Source organism: Zalophus californianus, chromosome X (genome assembly GCF_009762305.2).
Source record: "Zalophus californianus isolate mZalCal1 chromosome X, mZalCal1.pri.v2, whole genome shotgun sequence".
Taxonomy (NCBI): Eukaryota; Metazoa; Chordata; class Mammalia; order Carnivora; family Otariidae; genus Zalophus; species Zalophus californianus.
Window position 1 is genome coordinate 21,662,938 of NC_045612.1, and position 20,279 is coordinate 21,683,216.

General features: G+C 37.7%; 1 protein-coding gene and 1 pseudogene across 2 annotated transcripts in view; one reads left to right on the plus strand and one right to left on the minus strand.

Annotated features, from left to right (window-relative positions):
• SMARCA1 (SWI/SNF related, matrix associated, actin dependent regulator of chromatin, subfamily a, member 1) overlaps positions 1-20,279 on the plus strand; it is a 462,233-nt gene that overhangs the window by 174,719 nt on the left and 267,235 nt on the right. The gene's annotated exons all lie outside the window — the stretch shown is intronic.
• Positions 15,730-16,225, minus strand: LOC113931184 (annotated as a pseudogene).

Genomic DNA, 20,279 nt, shown 5'->3' on the forward strand with positions numbered 1-20,279 from the left:
TGTTGGCCAAGCAGAAGTGAGGCACTTGACAATGGTCACCCAAGCATTTGAAAATTGGCAGAGTCCAGATTAGCTGATTGTCGATTATCAAGGGATTATGGTATGATATAGTATGGTATGATTATGAGGGATTCAGATTTAGATTCAGATTGGGAAACAGATTTTTGTGTAGAAAATCTAGTCCCACTACTGGGATATTGGGCAAGGAATCACAAGGGAGGAAAGACATAGAAGGAAGGGCTCTGATTATGGAAGTACTAGTATTCTGTCAGTGGAAAAATGTGACTTGGTCCTGAATTGCTGGGTTATTTCAGTCTTCTCCAAACTCCTAACTGGTGACCCCCTCTAGTATGTTATCTACAATGTAGCCAGAGTAAGCTTTTGACTATATTAAGATGACCTTATTGCTTCTAATTGCTCTTGAGATAAAGACCAGACTCCACCAATCTCTACAAGGCTCTGCATGGTTTGGCTCCTGTCTACCTCTCCAACATTATCTTCTACCATTTTCCTTTTTACTCTTGTCACTCTAGCTGCACTGGGTTTCCATAGGATCCTTAGCTCCCTACTGTCTCAGAGCTGTTACACGAGCAGTTCCTTCTGCTTGGAGTATACATCACCTCTTTTTATCCTTCCAGTCTCAACTTAAATGTCACTACATCAAGAAGGCCTTCTCTGCTTCATTTGTCTAAAGTAATGTTTCCTTATTCTTTATAATGGTTCCACTCATCACCATCACTTACAAGTCACATTCACTAACCTTGCCTACCACGAGCAGAAAGTTCATCAGTTCCTATGCACCACTTCCATTAGGCTTTACTTCCCCAATATCCTCATCACCCTACCACAATTCCCCACTGTCATGTCCACCACCATACCCTTCTCCATTAGCCATACCCTCTAGCCCACCTATTACTGCCAGCCTCATCTACCTTTTCTATAACTCATGCCTCTCTTTGCCCCCTCACCCTACCACTCTCTATTAGCTACTCAGAAGCCCCACATACCACTATCAGCCATATTTTCCCTTGCCCATCCAGCAGCTCCAAATAGTAGCAGACCTACCCTACTAATCCTACTAATTAACAAGGGTCCCCTTACTTACAGATCAGGTATCAGTCTGCTTCAGTAATGTCTTCCCTGATCATTCAATCTGGCTTAAGTTTTCCGTAACATCTTGCCCTTCTTCATAGTATTAATCACGGCGATAATTATACAGTACTTTTACAGTTTTGTTTAACAGTTGTCACCCCCAGAGAGTCTAGAGCTATTTTGTTCACTGCTATTTCCCCTGTACCTAGACATACTGTATATCTCAAATATGTTTACGGATCTCATTGTATGAAGTGTTACAGATTAAAAAAAAACCCTGAGGCTCAAAATAGCTAAATAATGTACTCAGGTTTCCATAGCTAGTAAGTGCCAGAGCTAAAATTCAAAACCAGAGCTAGTTGACTATAAATCTTGTGGGTTCTTAACCATTTTGCTAGTTGTTTTTGCCAGACCATCAGCATCAGCATCACTTGGGAACTCAGTAGAAATGCAAATTCTCAACTGCCATAGACTTACTGAATCAGAAATTTTGGAAATGAGGCCTAGCCATCTGTGTTTTAACAAGTTCTCCAGATGACTTTGATGCTTAAATGTGGGAATCACTGGTCTACACTATATTGCCTTTATATGGTTCCATCTTGGTAAGAGATCCAGGTTGTTCTCATCTATGCAAATAGCCCTAAAGGTACCTAACTTGGGGCTCAGTATACTGTAGATGTTTAATAAGTAGTGTTGAATAATAAGTGAATTGACCTGTAGGGCACATTAATTTTAGGAAGACATATAGGCCTTTTCATCAAAAACACAGGAGGACAGTGAAAACGCCATAAAAGGCCTAATATAAGGGGCATGACACCTGCCTGGAGAGAAGTTTTCGAGATGAAATTATTCATTTATTACCTCCTCCTCTCTACCTCCTTCCTTTCAGGTCAGTCATTTCCATGGAACTGTCTCTGACCCCTATGGTTCATATTGATAGCTCTTTTATTTGGCTTCTTTACAGCATTTCGAGTAGCATTCAAGCTATCCCTGGATTATATGAGACAATGCATTTTTTGAGTGTCTCGGCTATATAAATCATGGTCTGCATAATGAAACTGTATTCTCTTTAGCACACAGACTGTATCTTTTGTCTCCTCTAGTTTCTGCTATAACCTTAAGTATATAGTAGCATGTTTGGATAATGTTTTAATAAATTATCCTAAGTGTGTGTGTGTGTGTGTGTGTGTGTGTGTGTGTCCTTGTCCTTATACCTAGCCCTTCCCATATTTAGCAAAGACATCTCCTAAGAGAAAGGTTATTAGAGTAGAATGGAAAACAAAAAAGTTAATTCTTAGCCTTTGAGTTTTAAAATCCTATTTATAGTTTCAGGAACCAGGACCTTTGAGCCTAAAGAACTTAGAACATACACTTATGACATACACAATAGATTTGAAAGGATAAAGGACCAATCAGAGCAGGTTTTTCTCTCCTCAGGCTAGACGAAAATTCCATGGGATATGAGAGGAGTGAGAGAGCAAAGCAATGTGTCCTTGATAAGTCCCTTAAAAGAGGTGGTATAACGTGTCCCTGTGAGCCAAGACTCAAGTGGAATAAATAATATAATACTTAAATGGGGGGGTGATGGAGAAATCTGAGCAAGAGACTGTGCCTTGCCTCTCCCTGTGTAGGGGAAGGCAACAAGACTTGAAGAGTCCTGCTGAACCCAGCCTAGCACCAGAGCCAGTAGAGTTGGCTGCATATATTCTATCACAGGAGACTGGGCTTGAGCGATCTTATAATTCTCTGGATTCTGGTAAGGTATGGGAGAACCAAGTGTTTTCTAGATAGTCACAAAGGGCGCTGAGACCTGAGAAAATTTAAACTTAGGGTTGAGGAAGCACAGCAGTGATCTTAGTGCAACTGTGATTGAGACCTGGGTGGAATTTGGATATCCTCACATGGATAATCAAGGCCACAGATAACTGGATCCCAGGATGGACAGAAGAAGACAACTGAAGACTAAATACTTTCTGCTTGTCTTAGTCACAACCCCAGAGATTGTGGGGAGTGCTTGAACTGACTGTGGTTAAGTTTTATACTACCTGGAGGTATGGGGGCTCAAAGTAGACAAAGTTATACAAAAAATTCTTGAGCATCTGAATTTGTGAGTTGACATTTATATCAACCCTACCAAGATAATCTATATTTGGTCAACTGGATTGACCTGATGAACCAGAACCTTCCTCCTGGGGCCAACATTTAGGAGAAAATTGAATCAGAAGACAAGAAGCTCCTGCTGGGGATTGGGTAAGTTAGTATGTATTGAAGTGCTCCCCTGAGCTGTCCTTACCTCAGTATGCTTTCACTCCCACACTTTTCAGCTTCTCTAGTTTCAGTAGTGACAATGGTGTTCCAAATATTTCACACTGAAATACCCCTGATTAGTCAAAGGAGATTCTAGCTAGAGTTACTCAACTGCTAAGGCAGGAAGGTGAATTCAGGCATTTCAGAGTTTCCCCATATATACAGAGGTAGAAACAAGAAGAGGTTTTAAAATAAGCCTTGATACCCACCTTTATGTGCAGTTACAAATGTATGACTTGATCATTGATTTTTAGCAGGTAAACAGAACCAGACAGGTTCATATTTTTAACTGGGCTGTAGCTGTAGCCTGAGCATTGCATTTGGAAGGGCCACATTATTTATTAAGGCGTGTGGGGCTGCTGTGATTGCTCCATGGATAGGCAGGTCTCCAGAGTCAATTGAGGTTGTCGAATCACATTCAATGAATGTCCTAGCGTCTCAATTGAAGAATCCTGCTATTGCAGAACTCCTCTAGAGTAATCAATTAAAAGCAGTAGCATTAAGCAGCTAACGGTGCTGGAAAATCAATACTGGCATGGGGAAGAAACAATTCCCTGCAATGATTTCTATGCAAATTTTTATTCTTGTACCTAATGACATTAGGATCCACTAATGACACATAGCTCAAGGAGTAGCATCTTTCCCAGTTAAGCATAAAGCACATTTTTGCCCCTGTAACCTTGGGGGCCACTTGGGAGGCCTACTTTCACTGCTGGGAAGCAATAGATTAAGGCAAGGCAGCCTAAATTTCTATGTATTTCTCCTGTGGGAGAGATGGAGGTCAGATAGAAAGAATGACTTTCTGGAGATTGGAATGGGTCCCTGAAGGGACCAGGACCATTCTTTTTTCATTCACTAAGTATTTGTTCACCCTGGCCCTGCACCTTTAACTGCTCCTTCTCCACTCACGACCAAGGGAAGCCTAGAAAAGACACCTGTATCTCAGCCCAAACCACTTTGAGACTCTTTCCAGACTCCACTACTTATCCCCAGTATTCAATCTTGTGGTGCACATGCATTTTACTCTAAAATATGGAGTGAAAGAAGTACTGTATATTTTTTATTCTCTAAACATAATTTAATCTGCTAAGAGGCCACACCGCTTCTCAAAATTTGGTAGAAAATTCAGTCTCAGCCATTATTAAGGTCTCCAGGGTCATGTTAAGTTACTGGGTATCTTGGAAAAATCACAGGGAGTCTTCAGTCTTACATACTGTGTGGTCACCTTAAGGCTGACAGGTCTGAAGACCCTGGACCAAGCTGAGGAATGTGGGTTTCTATCCAGGGTGGAAGATCCCAGAGTGGCCTGGAGTCTAGCCTTCCTTGTATACCACAGTGCCATTTTCCTCTGAGGTCTTGTCACCTCCCTGGACACTGTCAGAGAACAGGGTGCCTATACTCTCTACTTGTAGAATCTGTAAAACTCCAGTAGCCCTGCCAGTTTTGAGGATACTGTCTTGAAACTCTAGGTACCTCTTTATCTGAGGTACCAAACCTCAGAGCCACTTCCATTTTAGGACATCAGTTTAGCTCTTTGCCTCCTTTTGCCTTGGATTTAGAACACATTCTCTTAACTTTGATCTGAAGCTGTTGAACCTCCGGGTTTCCAGGTCACAAGGCTCATATTACTCTGGGTAGGCTATGTGCATGTGTGCATGCTAGTGTGTGTGTGTGTGTGTGTGCGTGCGCACGCGCATGCATGTGAGCATGCACAAGCGTTTCTCTGCAAGCACATCAAGGATGGGGTGGGAGAGGGTTCTCATTCTTTCTGAATTTCCCTTTCTCATCATCTTCCCTGTTCTTCCACCTCCTTTCACATAGCAAGCTCCTAACCATCCTTCAAGTCTCAGCTTATATGTCACTCTTTCAGATAAGTTTTCCATGGCCCCGTACTCTATTTAGGCCCCCATTATACACATGCATAGCACCCTGTAGCTCTTCTATGTAGCACATACCATAATGGTAATGAGTTATTAAGGTGATCGTTAATATTTCTTTCTCTTGTAGGTTTGTAAGCTCCATAAGGATAGGGACTAGTCTTTTTTGTTCATTGTTATATCCCCTTTGCTTCGTAATATTGAACATTTAGAATATATAAAACCATGTGGAATAAGTAAATAATCTTTCCACAGTTGTGAAGTAAAATCCCTTGGTCATTTTCTAATCTTTCTTTTTTTTTAGACTTATATAGTGGTAATAGCTTATAGGATGAAAATGGACAATGCATTAACTTATTGTGCCAAAAAAGTTGGCATAGAGTTGTTTGTTTTTTTATTATTTTTTAAACATATATAATATCTGCAGTGATATCTCTTTTTTCCTTATATTGCTAATTTGAACCCTCTGTTTTGGACTTTACGAAATAAAGAATTTCTATTTATCTAAAAAACACCATTAAGAGAATGAAAGGGCAAACCAGTGTGGGAGAAAATGTTTGTGATATACACAATTGACAAAGGGCTTGTATTCAGGATTTATAAAGAACTCTTACAACTCAATTAAAAAACATAGATAAAACCAAATTCAAAAGTTTTAGGGACTTGAACAGATATTTCGCAAAACAGGATATTGAAATGGTTAACAAGCATCGTTAGTCATCAGGGAAATGCAAATTAAAACAACAAGATACCACTATACACCTATCAGGATAACTAACATTAAAAAGATTAATACCACTAAGTATTGTCAAGGATGGGGAGCTGAGAGAACTCTCATTTACTACTGATTGGAATGTAAACTGGTACAACCACTTTGGAAAACTGACAGTATCTACTCAAGTTGAATATATATGTACCCAAGATCTAATAAATCTGTTCCTATATGTATATACCAACAGAAATGTATATATGTGTGCACCAAAAGATATGTAAAAAATGTTTATAGCAGCATTATTTTAATGGCACCAAATGGAAAGCAATCTAAATGTTCATCAGCATTGGAATAGATAAGTAAATTGTAGTCTATTTAAATAATAGAATGTTATACAGCAATTAAAAAGAACAAACTAAGGGTGCCTGGGTGGTATAGTCATCTTGGTTTTGGCTTAGGTCCTGATCTCAGGGTGGTGAGATCAAGCCCTGTGTAGGGCTCTGAGATCAGTGTGAGCCTGCCTGGGATTCTCTCCTTCTGCCCCTCTTCCTTGTGCTCTCTCTGAAGTAAATAAATAAAATCTTTTTTTTTAAAAAAAGAACAAACTATATTACACAAAACAACTGGATGAATCTCATAGATATAAGTCTAATAAAGAAGTCAGATGCAATAGTCTATTTATGTCAAGTTCAAACACAGGCAAAAATAGTCTATGGTGATAGAAATCAGAAGAGTGATAGACCAGAAGGAGGCTTTTAGAATGCTGATCTAGTTCTAAATCCTGATCTAGGTGGTGGTAATACAGGTATGCTCACTTTATAAAAGTTAATTTGTACATTTCAGATTTATCTTTATTGTATATATGTTACAAGTTAATTAAAAGTTTATAAAAATAAATAAAACAAGAATAAATATATTAAAGAAGAGGGGGATTACACTGGATGATTTTTAAGATTCTCTCTAGCTCTAACATGTTATGATTTTGTGTGAAAATGCTTTGAAATTAAAAAATTCCCTACAAGTGTAAGGTCTTTTACTGTTATCAGTGGTAATTGACCTTGAATTCTTAGTGATTTCTTGATCAAACAATGGCGTATAATTTACTTAAATGTCTATGTATTTATTTACCATTTGAAAATTTAAGTGACCTGTCTGCTTTTCTGGTTATTGTTTATTTTCCAATTCCTTTGAACTTTTCTGTCAAGACTCTGGATGAAAAGCCAGAGACAAATATGGAGACTTATCCTGAACACTCTTAAATTTTGAGCTGGCGATAAACAATGTCAAAGCCTCTAAATGCAAGGTTCAAGGTTTAAGGAGAATGGTTCATGATTTCTTTGAGTCAGCTGTGGCTTTGCATTCCTTAGACTACGTTTTCTACTTAAATACACAATGTAGCAATGTAAATGATGATTTCCCCAATCATTTCACCTCTGTTAGGAGTCTGTAATTCTAGAGTCAAGTGAAAATAATGCTAGAAGAATAATAAGATAGATTTGACATTCATTTTGAAATGTAGTCATTCAAATTGTATCATTTTTATCATTGCCATCACTTTCTTTTTTTCAGCGTTGCCAGTAAAACTCAGTTAATGAATCTACCAGTAAAGCACAGTTGATAAAGTAGTTTACTTATTCTGAGAGATGAGCTTTGGCTTCACTGAGGCCACTGAGCTTATTCAAAACCCAATACACATTTTTTTTTACTTGGAAGTTTTTCTTCCTTTGAGGTATTTATTTATTAAGAACTCAACTTTCCTGGTATCTAAATGAAAGTTTCCTTTAATGGTATATTGCCTTTCTAATTCTTGGCCTGGGGGGAAAAATGTCAGGAAATTCTTTAAATCTATTTAGTGAAGTATTTTAAATGCTCATCTTGCACTTTTGAGTGAAGTGTAATTTACATTTCATAAAAGTAGAAGCTGAGCAGCAAGCTGTAAGTAATTATCATATAATTAAATGTCTACTATGAAGGGAATGAAAACGTGAGCTCCTTCGTGATTTCCGTGACTGGGTTATGCAATGGCAAATTAAATTACAGCTCTTTATCTCAGGAAGGCTCCAGGGAACCTACTCAGGGTTTGAAGAGATACCTCTGAGTTGCCAATATAGTTTCAGTAGGAGGCTGAGGCAATCAGTTCACTGTCCAAGCAGACCATATAAAAATGGATTCTGTAGCTTAGGTTTTAGAAATGGAAACCACAGTGTCTACTCCTCTCAGTGACTTTGAAAACCCCTTTTCCCTATGTTAATATTTGTAAATGGGAAGTACCACCATGATAATTACTAATTACTGCCATGGATAAGTTTTATTTTTTTCAAATTCACAAAGCAGTTGGATTTAGGGATGATAATCAAATGCCAAATACATTTGTAATTAGGTGAAATGCTCCCTCTAATCTGATTTTGTTTAATATTCATTTAAAATATGCACTGAGTTCCTGCTAAGTTCAGGATGTTATAAGGCATTCAAAGGTTAAAAAAGACATGTTTCTTGCTCTGTGGAAGATTATAGTCTGGAAGTGGATAAAAGCTGTGCACACAAAAATCTACAAAACAAGGAAAAATTGGATAGTTATCAGAGAATACAAGGTATGGAGGAGCTCAGGGGAAGAAGCAATCATTTCTATTTCTGGCTAGGTAGAACTGGTCAGGTTTCAGGAAGACAGCATTTAATCTGGTGTATGAGAAACAGACTTATTATAAGAAGAGATATTGAAGAGACCATGAGCAATGATAGATGTGGGAAACCAGCACAGGGGCTTCAGGGAATGAAGTAGACCAATTTGGTTACTTATTCAAGAGTCACAGTGGCAATTTATCTAAATTTGTGAATATAACTATTGGATTTTACAGACTTTCTCCCTGGTCAAAACATACAATGTGAAATTTTTGACCCTTTACATTGTTTGGAGCATTAGATACATGTACTGGTGGTATAGTGAGAGATATGGATGAAAATGGAGCTATGGAGCTGGGTTGCAAAAACTCTTGGTCACCAATCTAATAAAGATAGATTTTATACCAGGAAACATTCAACCAAGAAATCTTATTGATGGACTGTTATGTGCTAGGCATTTTAAAAATTGTGTGGTGTATAGAGATGAATACCTTTCCTGATCACAGGAAACTAGTTCAGTGGGGGATATGGGTGAAAAGTGCTGAGGGCACCTCTCCTAGACAGGATGTGAGGGGTCAAGAGAGGCATTCTAGGAATGGTAATGTCTGAGTTGAAATATGAAGGAGAGTACGGGTTTTTCTGAAACAGAGGACTGAAGAAGGGTTTTTTAAGCAGAAAAATGGGAAGAACATTTCAAACAAAGAGAGTATGCAAAGTCACTGAGGTGTAGAGAGCCTGGAGAGTTCCTGCGAGTGCTAGGCTTGAACCTAGGGTGTGAATTGAGTGGTAAAGAGATGAGGCTGGAGGGGTCAATGGGGAGCTGATCATGAAAAGCCTTAAAGAGGCCATTGTAGTGATCCAGGTGAAGATGACACAACTTGGAATTAAAAATATAGCAGTGGGGAGGAAGAAGAGGTCATACATATATCTAAGAGAGATTGATGGGGGTAGAATTGACAGGACTCACTAATCAATGGAATGCAAGTGACAAGGTGGGTAATAGAATGTAAGGATGAATTTCAGGCTTGGACTTGGGTGTCAGAGAAAGCCATTCACTTAGAGGGGAACACAGGTGTATGAGAAGATTTGAGAGGGAAGTCTTACCTATAGCTAAGTTTTACCTATGTGGAATGGGAAGGGCCTGTCAGATATTCAAATGGAGATAACAGTAAAAAGTTGGATATATTATTTGGTGTGCAGGAATGTAGTTGGGGCTGCAGATATAGTTTGGAGAATCACAGTAGCCAGGAGTTGCAAATCAAATGTCTTTAGGATCCAGGCAGGTAACCTAAATGGATGATTCAGGCTGGGGCTGATATGGGGTAATGACAAAAGGAGGAGATGTGCACAGGTCCTGCCCAAGGGCACTAAAGTTAAAAGTAACCTGGTAAGTCAGCCAAACAAAACTCAGCTACTTAGCCATATGAGTTTTCAAGCAGCCAGTTTTCCACCTTTGATATAGATCGCAATTAGCCATTAAAGTGAATGCAGAGTTTAGGCAGAGAGTATGTAGAGTACAGAAAAAGCCAAGGACACAATTCCAGAGGAGAAATATAAGGAATAGATAGATACTTGGGGGTGGGTGGGGAAAGACAGAGACAGAGACAGAGACAGAACCAGGCAGGAATGGGTAACTAAATTTGCACCATGGAGGGGATTGCTAACTTTAACTGAAGCCATTTCAATGGTGTGGTGGGTGCTGAAACCAGATTGTAGTGAATTGAGAATTTAATGGAGGAAAAGAAGTGGAGACTGAATACAGACAACTCTTTCAAGATATTTGGCTGTGAATGAGAGGTGAGCAGTTGGGTGATAGTTTATTATTTATACATGCATGTATACCAGGAGAGACATGAGCACAGTTGTACACTAAAGGGAGAGGGTAAGGTTGAAGATGTAGGAAAGAAAAGGATCTATCAATGAGCTGAGGTCCCTAGAGAGGTGGAACCAGAGGAGATCCAGAGCACAGGTGGAAAGTTTAGCCTTGAGGTAAGAGGAGTGGCACCTATTCTACTGAAATTGAAGGTAATTTCATTTAACAAAGGTTTATGGAGCTTCTATGCCCTACTAGACACCGTTGTAGGTGTTAAAAATGTAGCAGTTAAAAAAAAAAAAAACAGGAAAAAACTTTGTTGGCATGGAGCTTACATTCCAGAAAGAATGAAGTGTGTACAAGAGCAAATACAAGCAGTGCTGGGGCTTGAAGCAGAGTGGTTGAAATATTGTTATTTGATGACCTTTATTCCTCTGTGACTGATGGAAGAGATCTTAGAATATTAGGCTCAGAAAATGTTGGAGAAGCTTTGAAATAACTACCTTGGTTCATGTGAAAGAGGGGTCTGGGAACAAACAAAGGTACTTCTGAGTACAGTGAGATGTGTATTTGTCTTGTAGTAGATGAGGGATCTACAGACTTTTCTGTAAAGGACCAGACAGTACATATTTCAGGCGTTGCAAGCCATAAGGTATCTGTCACAATTACTCAACTCTGTCATTGTAGCACCAAAGTAGCCATAGACAATAGATTAATGAATGGGCATGGCTGTGTTCCAAAAAGACTTTATTTACCAAAATAGGTAGAAGTCTGGATTTGGCCTATGGGCTTTAGGTTGCCAACTGCTATAGTAGAGCATTCATAGGATGACAGATGCTTCATAAGAAAATTTTATTTGACAGCACCAAGGAGGTGGGTAGGAGGGTGGAGGCCAGTGCATCAGTTCGGGTGAGATTTAATAAGGTTCCGAACTAGCATTGGAGGAGTGGGAATGGAAAGGACAGGAGAGCATGGAGAGATACACTGTTATGCTGGTCAGGGAAGGAATCAATAATCGATCATTTCAAATACTGCAGAGAGGTCTAGGAAGCTGAGGCTAGAGAAGAGGACACTGGATTTGTTATTTAGGAGGTTGGTGCTTCCCCTTCCTTAAAAAGTTTACCAAATTTTATCAATACATTGCACAATGGTAAAATATAAAATACTAACAAAAGGCTTTCAAGTTAGCAGGGCCCTGCCCATTCTCTCCCTCCCTTCACATCTAGCCTGTCCACTTAAGTCTTTTTGACTATATCTTCTGGTAGTTGTTTTCCATTTGTATAAATAATATGCTTTTATTGCTATTTCCTGATATATGAATTTTAGACAACATCTATTGACATTCTGTTATGGAATATGAGGATTTAGCATTCACTTTATCCCCTGCTCATCTTCTTTTCTCTACATCCACACAATATAATTAAATCATCATTGTTCAAATCAGTATTCAGTATTTGTCTTAGGATAACTATGTAAGTGTGGTGCACTGCTGAGCCAAGTAGCATACTATGATGCTTATGGCTTTCTGTATACAACTTTTTGTTCATCCTGGATTTAATAACTGCTTCCTTTTTTTTGCTTGATTAAAAACAATAATTATTTTTTTTATTTTAAAGATTTTATTTATTTATTTGAGAGAGAGAGAATGAGAGATAGAGAGCACGAGAGGGAAGAGGATCAGAGGGAGAAGCAGACTCCCTGCTGAGCAGGGAGCCCGACGTGGGACTCGATCCCGGGACTCCAGGGTCATGACCTGAGCCAAAGGCAGTCGCTTAACCAACTGAGCCACCCAGGCGCCCAAAAACAATAATTATTTTAATTAAACTTATTTTGAAATGAATGTACACAAAAGTTGTAAGAAATAATACAGAGAGATCCCATTTACCCTTGCCCAGTTTTCTACAATGGTAACATCTTGCAGAACTATAGTATACTATCAAAACCAGGATTTTGACATTGATACAGTCAAGATACAGAATATTTCCAAAAAAAAAAAAAAAAGATACAGACTATTTCCATCACCACAGTATCCCTTGTGTTGTCTTTTTATAGCTATCCCCACCCCCTCCTTAACCGCTGGAAACCACTAATTTGTTCCTCATTCTCAAATTTTGTGATTTCAAGATTCTTAAATAAATAAAGTAATATAGTATGTGGACTTTTGGGACTGTTTTTTTTCTTTTCACTCAGAATAATTCCATGGAGATTTATCCAGGTATTGATAGTTTAAGCCTTTTTATTGCTGAGTAGTATTTCATGGTATGGATGTATCACAATTTAATCATTCATCCATTAAAGAACATCTGGGTTATTTCCAGGTTTTGTCTATTATGAATAAAGCTGTTATAAATGTTTGTGTACAGGTTTTTGTGTGAACATAAGTCTTCATTTCTGTGGGATAAATGCCCAGGAGTGCAATTTCTGGGTTGTATGATAATTGCATGTTTCATTTATAAGAAAGTGCCAAACCGTTTCCACATTGGATATATCATTTTGCATTCCCACCAGCAACATAGGAGAGATCCAGTTCCTGTGCATCCTCACCAGCATTTAGAGTCACAATTTTTTATTTTAGCCATTCGGACAAGTGTGTAGTCATATCTTATTGTTTTAATTTGCATTTCTGTAATGGCTAATGATGTTGAGCAACTTTTTATGTATTTATTTGCCATCTGTACATCCTCTTTGGTTAAGTGTCTTTTCATGTCTTTTGCCTATTTTCTAACAGGATTTTTTAAAATTTTGAGTTTTAAGAGTTCTTATTATGTTCTAGATAAAAGTCCTTTGTTAGATTTGTACTTTGCAAATATTTTGTCCCACTGTGTAGTTAGTCTTTTCATGCTCTTAACAGGGTCTTTTTTCAGAGCAAACATTTTTAATTTTGATAAAGTCCAATTTATCAATTTTTCTTTTATGAATTGTGCTTCTGTTGTCAAGTCTAAGAATTCTTTGCCTAGCACTAAATCTCAAATGTTTCTCCTACGTTTTTTTTCCAAAACTTTCATGGTTTTGTATTTTAAATTTAAATCCTTGATCAATTTTGAGTTAATTTTTTATAAGGCATCCTTTATTAAATTGCTTTTAAAATCAGTCAGACATATTTGTATGGGGCTTTTTATAGGTTCTCCCTTTTGTTCCATTGATTTATGTGTCTCTATGTCAATACCACATAGTCTTGATTACTATATACATATATATTATATATAATAAATCTTGAGTTTAGGTAAGCTGATTCCTCCCACTTTTTCTTCTCCTCCTCCTCCTCCTCCTTCTTCTTCCCCTTTCTTCTTCTCCTTCTTCTCTTCTTTCTTTTCTTCAGATTTTATTTATTTGAGAGAGAGCAAGTGAGAGAGCACAAGTGGTGGAGAGGGAGAAGCAGGCTGCCCATTGAACAGGGAGCCTGATGCAGGGCTCAATCTCAGGACCCTGGGATTATGACCTGAGCCAAAGGCAGCTGTTTAACTGGCTGAGCCACCCAGGCACTCCTTTATTCGTTTTTTTTTTTTTTGTAAAATTGTTTTAGCTACTCTAGTTCCCTTGTCTTTCCATATACATTTTAGAATAATCTTGTGTATATCTATGAAAAAAGTCTTGCTGGGAGTTTTATAAGAATTGCATTAGATCTGTATATCAACTTGGGGAGAATTTAGATCTTTACTATGTCAAATTTTCCAACCCATGAACATGTTATTTATTTATTTAGATTGTATTTATTTAGATTTATCTATTTAGATTGTATTTGACTTCTTTCATCAGTGTTATGTAGTTTTCAGCATGTAGGTTCTGTATGTATTTTGTTAGATTTGCCCTTAGGTGTTTTATTTTAAAAGCAATTCTAAGTGGTATGGTATTTTTCATTTTAGTGTCCATGTGTTCATTGCTATTATATAGAAATACAGGGATGCCTGGGTGGTGGTTAAGCATCTGCCTTTGGCTCAGGTCATGATCACAGGGTCCTGGGATCGAGTCCCACATCAGGCTCCTTGCTCAGCAGGGAGCCTGCTTCTCCCTATGCCTGCCACTCCCCCTGCTTGTGCTCTCTCTGATAAAAAAATAAATAAAAGAAAAGAAATACAGTTGATTCTCATATGATTATCTTCTATCCTGCAACCTTGCTGAACTCACAAAAACTCAGGTTGGGAGGGTTTTTTTGGGTAAATTTATTGGGGTATTCTATGTAGACAAGCACGTCATTTTCAAGTAGGGACAGTTTTCTTCCTTCTTTTCCATCTATATGTCTTTTCTTTTCTTGCTTTATTGCACTGGCTAGATCTTCCAACACTAGGCTGAATAAGAGTGGTGAGAATGGACATCCATGCCTTGTTCTTGATCTTAGTGGGAGACCATTCAGTCTTTCACTATTGAAGTATGTTAGCTGTAGTATTTATGTAGATGCTGTACATCAAGTTGAGAAAGTTCCTCTCCTATTTTTCTGAAATTTTTATCACGATGGTGTTGAACTTTGTCAAATGTTTTTTTCTGTATCAATTGATATGGTCATGTGATTTTTCTTCATTAGCCTATTAATATGGTGGATTGCATTGATCAATTTTTATAATATTGTATCAGCCTTGCATTCTTGGTCTAAATTGTACTTGATCTTGGTGTATAATTACTTTTATGTGTAGCTGAATTGTTTTTTCTGTTATTTTGTTAGAGACTTTTACATATGTATTCATGAGGAACATTGGTCTGTATAGTTTTTTACACTATGTTTGGTTTTGGTATCAGGCTAATACTAGTTTTATGAAGTGAATTGTGAATTGTTTCTTCCTCTTTTATTATCTGGAAGATATTGTATGGAATTGGCATTTATTCTTTATACATTTGGTATAATTCTACTAAATTTAATTTTGTTACAGTGCTAGTCAAATTATCTATTTTATATTGGGTGAGGGTGTGGTAGTTTGTATTTTTTGAAGAATCAGTCCATATCACCTGAGTTGTTGAATTTGTGTGTGTACAGTTTTACATACCATTCTCTTACTGTTTTGATATCTACAGGGTTAGTGGTGATATCCTGTTTCATTACTTACATTGGTAATTTGTGTTTTCTCTTTTTTCCTTTGTCAGTCTTTCTAGAGGTTTGTCAACTTTATTGGTCTTTTAAAAGAATAATCATTTGTTTTGAGTAGAGGACCATTCTAAAGGTTTTAATGATTTCAAAAGGAGTCAGATGCTAAACCCATTAAGTTCTGACTGGCAATTGAACCCCATGAAAAGGGATGTGCCCACTTTGAGGAGTTTGTCTGATGACTCCAGTGTCAAGCTGGATCACTGCAAGGTGGAGACAATGGATTGAGGCAGGCCTAGAGTTGGTGTGCCTTCCAGGACAGGTAGGAGTTCCAGATAACAACAATACACTGGACAACGGCCAACACGTAATGAAGGGGAACCAGGTAGAAGTTGGCTAACTGCATGGCAGGCCAGATAGTAGTTGGTGATGAGGGCATCAGGATAGTCCTGCTGTAGCTTGGCCCAGTTGTCCTGGACTGACGGTCCATTGAGTGCTCTTACCAATGGGAGGAACCAGCCTAGAAAACATGGGGCAAAGCCCCCCTGATTCAGTAGCATCTTCTTTAGTGCATCTACTTTGGTGGCGCTAGGGATGAACTGCTCCAAAACCATTTACTAGCCTCCTACTACAGAGCCCACAAAACCACAGCCCAGAGAGACCATAGACAGGGTCCAGGCAGTCTCGTGTTCCTGCAGACCTCACCTCTCTACCAGCTGCTGTGAGTTAATGTCATCCAGACCCATCAGGGACCCAGCTGTCAGGACACACTGACGTGCTATACTTTCCATGGTTTTATAGCTTCCACAAAACTAAAAGGCAACCTTCAGAATGGGAGAAGATATTTCAAATGACATATCTAATAAAGGCTTAGTATCCAAAATATATAAAGAACTTATAAAACTCAACACCCCCAAAATGAATTTAATTAAAAAATAGGCAGAAGACATGAATAGACGTTTTTCCAAAGAACACATACAGATGGCCAACAGACACATGAGAAGATGCTCAACCTCACTCATCAGGGAAATGCAAATCAAAACTATAATAAGATATCATCTCACACCTGTGTGAAGGGCTAAAATCAACAACACAAGAATCAACAGGTGTTGGCGAGGATGTGGAGAAAGGGAAACCCTCTTGCACTGTTGGTGGGAATGCATACTGGTACAGCCACTATGGAAAACAATATGGACATTCTTAAAAAAGTTAAAAATAGAACTATCCTATGATCCAGCAATTGCACTACTAGGTATTTACCCAAAGAATAGAAAAATACTAATTCAAAGGGATGCATGCACCTCTATGTTTATAGCAGCATTATTTACAATAGCCAAATTATGGAAACGGCCCAAGTGTCCATCAGCTGATGATGGATAAAGAAGACACAATGGAATATTACTCAGCCATAAAAAAAGAATGAAATCTTGCCATTTGTAGTGATGTGGATGGAGCCTAGAGAGTATGATACTAAGTGAAATAACTCAGTCAGAGAAAGACAAATACCTTATGATTTCACTCTTTTGTGGAATTTAAGAAACAAATGATCAAAGAGGAAAAAAGAAAGAGAGGTACAAACCAAGAAACAGACTCTTAACTATAGAGAACAAACTGATGGTTACCAGAGGAGGGGTGGGTGAGGGTGTGGGTTAAATAGGTGATAGGGATTAAGGAAGGCACTGTGATGAGCACTGGGTATTATATGGAAGGATTGAATCACTATACTGTACACCTGAAACTAATATTACACTGTATGTTAACTAACTGGAATTTAAATAAAAAAAATAACCATCTGTTTCATTGATTGTCTCTATTATTTTTCTATTTTTAATTTCATTTACTTCTGTTCTGTATTATTTTTTTCCTTCTGATTGCATTGGGTTTATTTTGCTTTTCTTTTTCTAGATTTTTGAGCTGGGAGCTTAGATTATTGGTTTGAGACTATTCCTCCTTTCTTTTTAAAAAATTTTTTATTTAATTTTTTAAAAAGATTTTATTTATTTATTTGACAGAGAGAGACACAGCGAGAGAGGGAACCCAAGCAGGGGGAGTGGGAGAGGGAGTAGCAGGCTTCCTGCGGAACAGGAAGCCCAATGCAGGACTCAATCCCAGGACCCTGGGATCATGACCTGAGCCAAAGGCAGACGCTTAATGACTGAGCCACCCAGGCACCCCCATTCCTCCTTTCTAATGTATCCATTTAGTGCTGTAACTTTCTTACAAATTTTAATATGTCATGTTTTCATTTTCATTCATTTTCAAGCACTTTTTGGTGTGTTCTGACATTTCTTCTTTGACTCATGGGTAATTTAAGAGTGTGTTTAGATTCCAAGACTTTGAAGATTTTAGTTATTTTTTTCTGTTATTGATTTCATGTTTGATTCCATTGTGGTTGGGAACACACTTAGTATGATATAAATTCTTTTAAATTTGTTGAGGTTCGTTTTATGGCCCACAATATGATCTATGTTGGTATATGTTCCATGGGTACTTGAAAATAATGTGTAGTCTACTGTTACTGGGTGTACAGCTGTATATATGTATATTAGATCCTGTTGGTTGGTTGTGTTGTTCAAGTCTATATCCTTGCAGGTTTTCTGTCGAGTTGTTCTATAAATTGTTAAGAGTGAGCTGTTGAGGTCACCTGGTGTAATTGTGGATTTGTCTATTTTTCTAAATAGAGAGTTCTGTTTTTACAACTCTAAAAACAGTTCTATCAGTTTTTGCTTCATAGATCTTTCAGCCCTGTTGTTTGGTGCATGCACATTTCAGATTGCTATATATTCTATTCCTGGTGGATTTTTCCTTTTATCATTATGTAATGCCCCTATGTGTCTCTGGTAATTTTCTTTGAAGCTTATTTTATGTGATATTAATATGGCTATTTTTAGTCTCCTTTGACTGATGTTTGCATTATATATGTTTTTCTCTACTTTTACTTTAACCTTGTCAATATCATTATATTTGAAAAGAGTTTCTTGTAGACAACATAAAGTTGAATCATGTTTTTATTTTATTTTTAAAAAATATTAAATTATTTATTTTTTAGAATTTTTAATTTAAATTCAATTTAAGTAACATAGTGTATTAATAGATTCAGGGGTAGAATTTAGTGATTCATCAGTTGCATATAACACTCAGTGCTCATTACATCAATTGCCCTCCTTAATGCCCATCACCCAGTTGCCCCATCCCCCCACAAACCTCCCCTGCAGCAACCCTTAGTTTGTTTCCTACAGTTAAGAGTCTCATACGATTTGCCTCCCTTTCTGTTTTCATCTTATTTTATTTTTCCTTTCCTTTCCCTATGTTCATCCATTTTGTTTCTTAAATTCCACATATGAATGAAATAATATGGCATTTGTCTTTCACTGACTGACTTATTTTGCTTAACACAATACACTCTAGTTCCATCCACATCATTGCAAACGGCAAGATTTCATTCTTTTTTTATGGCTGAGTAATATTCCATTATATATATATATACCACATCTTCTGTATCCATTCATCTGTCAATGGACATCTGGGCTCTTTCCATATTTTGGCTATTGTGGATATTGCTGCTATAAACATTGTGGGGCATGTGCCCCTTCAAATCACTATGTTTGTATTCTTTGGACAAAGTGCTAGTAGAGCAATTGCTGGGTTGTCAGTATTTCTATTTTTAACTTTTTGAGAAATCTCAATACTGTTTTCCAGAATGTCTGTACCAGCTTGCATTCCCACCAACAGTATAAGAGGGTTCCCCTTTCTATACATCCTTACCAACATCTGTTGTTTCCTGACTTGTTAATTTTAGCCATTCTGATGGGTGTGAGGTGGTATCTCATTGTGGTTTTGACTTGTATTTCCCTGATGAGTGATGTTGAGCATTTTTTCATGTGTCTGTAGCCATTTGTATGTCTTCTTTGGAGAAATGTCTGTTCATGCCTTCTGTTCATTTCTTGACTGGATTATTTGTTTTTTTGGGTGTTGAATTTGATGAGTTCTTTATAGATTCTGGACACCAGCCCTTTATCTGATAAGTCATTTGCAAATATCTTCTTCCATTCTGTAGGTTGTATTTTAGTTTTGTCGACTGTTTCCATTGCTGTACAAAAGCTTTTTATCCTGATGAAGTCCCAATAGTTCACTTTGTTTTTGTTTCTCTTGCCTTTGGAGACATGTCCAGCAAGAAGTTGCTGTGGCTGAGGTCAAAGAGGTTGCTGCCTGCATTCCCCTCTAGTATTTTGATGGATTCCTGTCTCATATTTAGGTCTTTCAACCATTTTTAGTTTATTTTTGTGTATGGTGTAAGAAAGTGGTCCTGTTTCGTTCTTCTGCATGTGGCTGTCCAGTTTTTCCAACACCATTTGTTGAAGAGACTGTCTTTTTTCCATTTGATATTCTTTCCTGCTTTGTCAAAGATTAGTTGACCATAGGGTTGAGGGTCCAGCTATTCTGTTCCATTGTTCTATGTGTCTGTTTTTGTGCCAGAATCATACTGTCTTGATGATTCCAGCTTTATAAGACAGCTTGAACTCTGGAATTGTGATGCTTCCAGCTTTGGTTTTCTTTTTTAAAATTCCTTTGGCTATTCAGGGTATTTTCTGTTTCCATACAAATTTTAGGATTGTTTGTTCTAGCTCTGTGAAAAATGCTGATGGCATTTTGATAGTGATTGCATTGAATGTGTAGATTGCTTAGGGTAACATAGACGTTTTAACAGTATTTGTTCTTCCAATCCATGAGCATGGAGTGTTTTCCCATTCCTTTGTGTCTTCTTCAGTTTCTTTCATAAGTTCAATAGTTTTCAGAGTACAGATCTTTTATCTCTTTGGTTAGGTTTATTCCTAGGTATCTAAG